Raw genomic sequence first — 6,157 nt, forward strand, 5'->3', positions numbered from 1 at the left:
ATCATTACCCCATCTTCTTTTCTATCACCTCGCACACAGCTCAGTATCACCCTTGTGAAACCCAGTTTTATCTCAATACCTCCTTGATATCCCTTATGCCCATTGTTGCCCACATTCTTTGGGTTTGGAATCTTGAACCTTAACCCCATAGCCTAGTTGAGTGGATTCAATAGTGGAATTATGACTTCTCCATATTGTAAGATTTCTTCGCATTTACAGTAGACAATCAACCATATATTGCAAAAGATCTTATGAAGCCACTACTAAAGTTCTACGTATGGCCTTCAAAGCCCTTGCCATGAATCTATTTGATATGGATCTTTAGGTTTTCCTTTCTAAGCTTTGACACCAAAAACAAGTTGCAGACAACTATGCTGCTAGGGGAGCTCGGATCAAAGTCAGTCTTCACTGGCTAGAGGTTGGCAATCAAGCTTCCAAAGAATTTTTCCACACTATGTGGGCACACCATTCTATAGTTGGCATCAAATGCATAAGGTAATACCAATAGGTTCTTTCTAATCTTCCTAGGATCCTTCACACTTTTTTACATCATTATGAGAAGGTCTCCACCGCTCAAGGGCCCTCTGTAGTGCATGACTATGCTTTACAAGCTTTCCTTGCTACTACTCCCATTAGGCTTGCTCTAGAGAAATATTCCTTTTGTGAGAAAAAGCTCATGCTTTCTGACCTCAAGCAGTCTGTCATCTCCATGGCTGATAATAAGGCCCCTAGCTTTGATGGTTTCCCATGTGAATTTTACAAAATCCTATGGGATGATATTGGCCCTGATCTACATAAGGTGTATCAAGAAGCTTACAATTCTCATTCCCTGCACAACATTATTAATAAGGGTAATATAAAATTAATATCTAAACTCATTGATCTTGAGGAAATCTACAATTGGAGTACCATCACTTTGTTGAATGTCTCTTACAAGATTATTGCCAAGGCTCTTTCCCTTAAAATTTAGCATATGCTCCCTCAGATTATTCACCTTGAGAAAACTAGCTTCATTAAATCCAATTATATTATGGACAATATTATTTCCATTTGGGAAGGCATGGAGTGGGCTTAGTAGTCCAAATAGTAGGCATTATTTCTTAAGATTTATTTTTCCAAAGCTTATGACTGGAGTGAATGGTCATTCATTTTGGCCATGCTTCAAGTGTTGGGGTTTGGCCTAGTCTTTCTGCAGTCAATTTAGATGCTCTTTAGTGATGCTTCTACTTGTATTACAATAAATTTTTGGCAATCTAAAGCCTTTGGGCTATAGAGATCTATTCATCAAGGCTTCCCTTTAGCACCTTCTCTTTATGTGCTGGCAGTTGAAGGGTTTGGCTATCTTCTTGCCAATCTTATCTCTCCAAGTTTGGTGTGTGGCATTGCTCTTTTGGATTCCACTATGTAGCTTGTGAATAGTCATTTTTTGAATGACTCCTTTCTTACCCTTCTAGAGGATAAAGACAATATTTCTAATGCCTTATAATTATTTGATACTTTTTGCCTTGCCTCTAGGTCTACTATTCAATGGTACAAGACCCTCTTTTATAGACAATCCTTCTTGTCAAGCCCTAATTGGATACAATGCTATGAATGGAAATGGGTTCAGCATGGTGAAATATTTAAGTATTTAGGAATTCCATTTTCTTTTCAAGCTTGCCCCATGGAACTTTGGAATGATATCCTAGCAAGGATTGAGAAAAAATTGGACTATTGGATCACCAAGCCTTTGTCCCTTGTAGGAAAAATTTAGATTTGTTCTAGAGTGATAGTTGCTACACATGTCTATTACTACTCATGTTGGGCCCCTTCTAAACTATCATACCTCAAGCTTGAACTCCTTCTAAGGGATTTCCTCTAGGCCTCTGATGTTGTGCATCATGGCTTTCACATAGTGGCTTGGGACTTCTTTTTTTTTCCAAGGACTTTGGTGGTCTTGGCCTACTTTCCACTCACAACAGTGGGTTGCCCTCTATGCTAAGTGGGTCATATGGACTCTCACTAGCGATGAGGCCTGGAAAATCTTATTGTGGCATTGCATATCTTTAGGCTTTCTAGATAATTGACCTTCCTGGAAGGGGATTGGCTTTCAAACCCTTCTCATGATCACTAAACCTATGTAGATTCAAGGCACTTTTATTGCTAAAAGTATTTGGAAATACTATAAATCCATCAAGTTGTGGCTTCACTAGGCTAGCAATGGGTTCAAAGATGGGCTCTCTATGAACTACCAAAACTTGCATGGTGGTCTCCATTGTTTGTTGTTCAAGGTGTTACATTGGCTAAAATTCAACAAGCTAGCATGTTGCACTTATTTCAAAGGGGATTCAAGACACCCAAAGATTTATTTTCTAGGGTTTCTATGAGCCTTCACTCATGGGAGAACCTATAGGTCTAGTTCAAGCTTATCTATCTAGATTGACAAATAATTGATCTTCTAGTTTTTGCAGTACCTCCCCATCTATTGCACAAGCTTAGTATTCACTCATCTTGCCCATGGTGAAAAGATTGGAAGTGGTATCCTACCACTCCTATGACAAGTTACAAACCCAAGTTGGTTTATCAGTGGTTGGTTCCCCACCTTCCAATGGTTGATACTCCCAATTAGTAATGGTATTTACAATCCTCTCACAAGACTTGGAGTCTTAGATTTTCCACGATTTGGAAAACCATCATAGAGTCAAATTTTTCTCACTTTGCTTGGTGTCTCATTTTCTAAGGGCTGTCATTGGGCCCTTGGCTTTGACATTTGGGAGTTTTGGACCCTAGATGTCCTTTTTTTGGTCGACTAAAAAGTTTCTTGCATTTTTTTTTGTTATGTAGGCGAGCCCAAAACTATTGGCTCTAGATCCATGACTTTTTCAAGCCTCTTTTCCCAAAGGCCTTTATATAGAATATTATTGTGCTAGAAGATTCACCCAGGAAGTAATCCTAGATATGATATGCTTTTAGAATGAAAATTTTATTTACTATTTGGAGGAACCACAATATTATTTTATTTTCTCAGAGCTTTCTTGATATACATGTTGTTATGTACTCTAAAGCATATATTTTTAATAATATCATACAGACAAATAAAGTCATGCTCGAGGTTGCTCACCTACAATTACTTTTATCTCATTGGGGAAATGCCCCTTGTATAGTTGCCTAGGTGTAATTGGATCCTTATTTGATGATCGTACTCCTTCTTGCAGTTGTCGGTGAGGTTGGAGCAATTTTGTATGCTGCTCATATACTCCCTGGTTGTAGCCTCATCACCAATCTCCCAGTGGCAGCTTTGATGGTCACCACCACTCGGCCCCACCTCTAAGGAGGTTGGGTTTGGATTAGTCCCCTATGGCTCCTCCTACTAACCCTAATGTAGGCTAATTTTCTATGCATAGAGACCCCAAGTGGGTTTTCCCTTAGCTAGACTTTGCTATCTCTATGCCCAGAGTGAGAAAAGGAACCTAATGATGATGTTGCCACCCTTGATGATGATCGGGCTCCCCCTAAGCCAACTAAAAACCCCAAGGACTTCAAGAGTTTTGAGGATAAAGACCCTCCCTTGGCTAGCACTTATTTTGCAGCTTGAGGGCTTTACTTATTATGTTAAAAAAAAATTATGAATAGTTGTCTTATCCGGCTTCATGACGAGTGAACTCGTGGGGTGATTTGTATCCCCCATCCTTTTTTTTGTTGATATGTATCTATAATATTTAATTAATAGGAAATGGCTATTATCAAAGAAAAAGTAATATATCATGATAACTAGGTGTCATGAATGAAAACCTAGAAACATTAATAAGGGGACCCAAAAAAATTAGAGAAAAAGAGTCAAATATCTTGAGTTGCTAATCAATGCAATGTAATTAAATAGATAGAATCCGTAGTGATGACACAAGCTATGAAATTACAAGTTAAAATTAGAGTCTATAATTGATGATGAGACAACTATGGCTTCTTCATAGTCTTTGTGATGTGTTCAACCACATTTTACCAACACTTCTATATTTTTTTGTAAGACACTGCAGCGACTATGCAATAAATTAAAAAACATAAAAAATAGCTTACAAAAATATTTTATCCTCAATTTTCAGGTGTTAAATATCAAAAGGGTTTGATTCGTGTTTTGGAACTGATAAACAGTTTACTAATAACTATTATAAATAATTTTAGGATCTATTTTATAGAATAGGGTTCAACAATTACCATGTCATTACATTACCTTTCCTTCAATCATTTGTAGAAATTTCTAAATAGTCAGTGAGGAGTAGTACCAAATTTTATATATATATATATATATAAAAGACAAGTTTGTTAACTAAGTGTTGTATTCTTTCTAAGAAAATAGTAAGCTTGAAGATATGCTACACCAATTATTTTGTAAGTTTTCTACAGCTAATGAGTTTATGTGTACTTTATTTTAAATTCAAAACTCTTGAGAATCTAATCTACATGAAGCGCATAATTCTTAATTTAAAAAGTATAAAATTATCATGGAGAGTTGTTTTGTATATTATTTTTAATTGGTTGAAGATATTTACATTCTCTTTCATATCTATTTGATCTTGTAGACTTATTTATATGTTCAATTATGTTACTCACTTTTTTTCATGCCATTTATACAAATATATTATCAATTTAAGACATGTGACATAATTAAATCCAAGTACTTGTCACCTGTAATGTCATTGTATCCTTTCTTAATTTTATCATTTTTTAAAGCTCACTTGAATTGGACCATGAGAATATTTCTTTATAATTTTCTACAAGACATTTTAATTGATTTTAGAATCATGTAATCATTTTTCTCTATGTAAGGTTAGATCTATTGCAATTGAGATCACAACCAATGGAAATTAACTCATTATTCACAGCATAAATGTACATGTCATTGATGAATTACTCAAATATATGCAGAGCTAATGCTAGCATAACTAATATGCATTAATTCTTTTTTAAGTAATTGAAAAATTATAACTACAACTGCACAAGTAACCTCTTTGTTGCTCCTTCTTTGTCTGATTTTATTTTTTATCCTAATGTCTAGTCTCCTTCTACTATTTGTAGTGTTGTTCAAGGAGCCAAAAATATTTTAATCAAGGGTTGTACTTGGAAAGTGGGCAATGGGCATAATATTAGGTTTTGGGATGATGTGTGGCTTCTGGATCATCCTCTGATTGATGATTTTGTGGATAGAACTCTTGTTGACATGTGTAAGAAAACTTTTGGTGTTTTAGTGGAGAATTATTGAACTAATAATGAGTGGGCCAATCTTGCAGAAAGTAATATGATTTTTACAAGTATCTAATTAATCTTGAATTCTTTTAGCCTTTATCCTCATATTGAAGATAAAATGGTTTGGGGGATTGAACCAAGAGGTTTTTTTAAAGTCTCTTCTATTTCTAGAACTAAGGAAAAGGGAATTAGACCTTTATGGACTGAAGCTTGGATTAAAAAGTCTTATTCCTAAAATTAACATTTTTTTTTGGATCTTAGTTCAAAATAAAATCTTAACCTTGGACAATCTATAAAAAAAGAGGGGTTTATGTGGTCAATAGGTGTTGCCTATGCAAAAGGGAATCTGAAGATAGGAATCACCTCTTCTTAAATTGTAGGTATAGTCAAAAAGTGTGGATTTATATCCTTCTCTATTGGAACTTAGATTGGGCCTAGTAGAATAATATTGATCAGTGTTTCTAGAATTGGACATGTCCTTCTAAGGATGCTAATATTAGTTTGCTATGGAAAATTTCTCTACCCCATCTCTAGTGGGGAATCTAGAAAGAAAGAAATAATAGAATTTTTAGAGACAAAGAAATTCTTGAGTGGGTTCTCAGTCATAATATTATTAGAGCTATCAAGGAAAATTTCAATTCTCATAGAAAATTGAGTGATGAAATTCAAATAAATAATCCTATGAAGATGAAAGGCTATAAAACTAAAATTGATGATCAAAGGCAGAATGTAAAATGAGTTCTCCTCCTATAGGTTAGATTAAAGGTAGCTTCGATGGTGCCACTAAAGGTAATCCTAGTAAAGCTAGTTGTGGAGGGGTTTTGAGGGACCATACTAGTAGAATTTTGTATGCTATTGTCATTCCTATCAAGATTTCTACTAGCCATAAAGTAGAAGCTACGACTGCTATATATACTATGAGGCTGGCAATGGATTA

This window comes from Cupressus sempervirens, chromosome 5 (assembly GCF_028749045.1).
Source record: "Cupressus sempervirens isolate cs-2001-9-10 chromosome 5, ASM2874904v1, whole genome shotgun sequence".
NCBI classification, from domain to species: domain Eukaryota; kingdom Viridiplantae; phylum Streptophyta; class Pinopsida; order Cupressales; family Cupressaceae; genus Cupressus; species Cupressus sempervirens.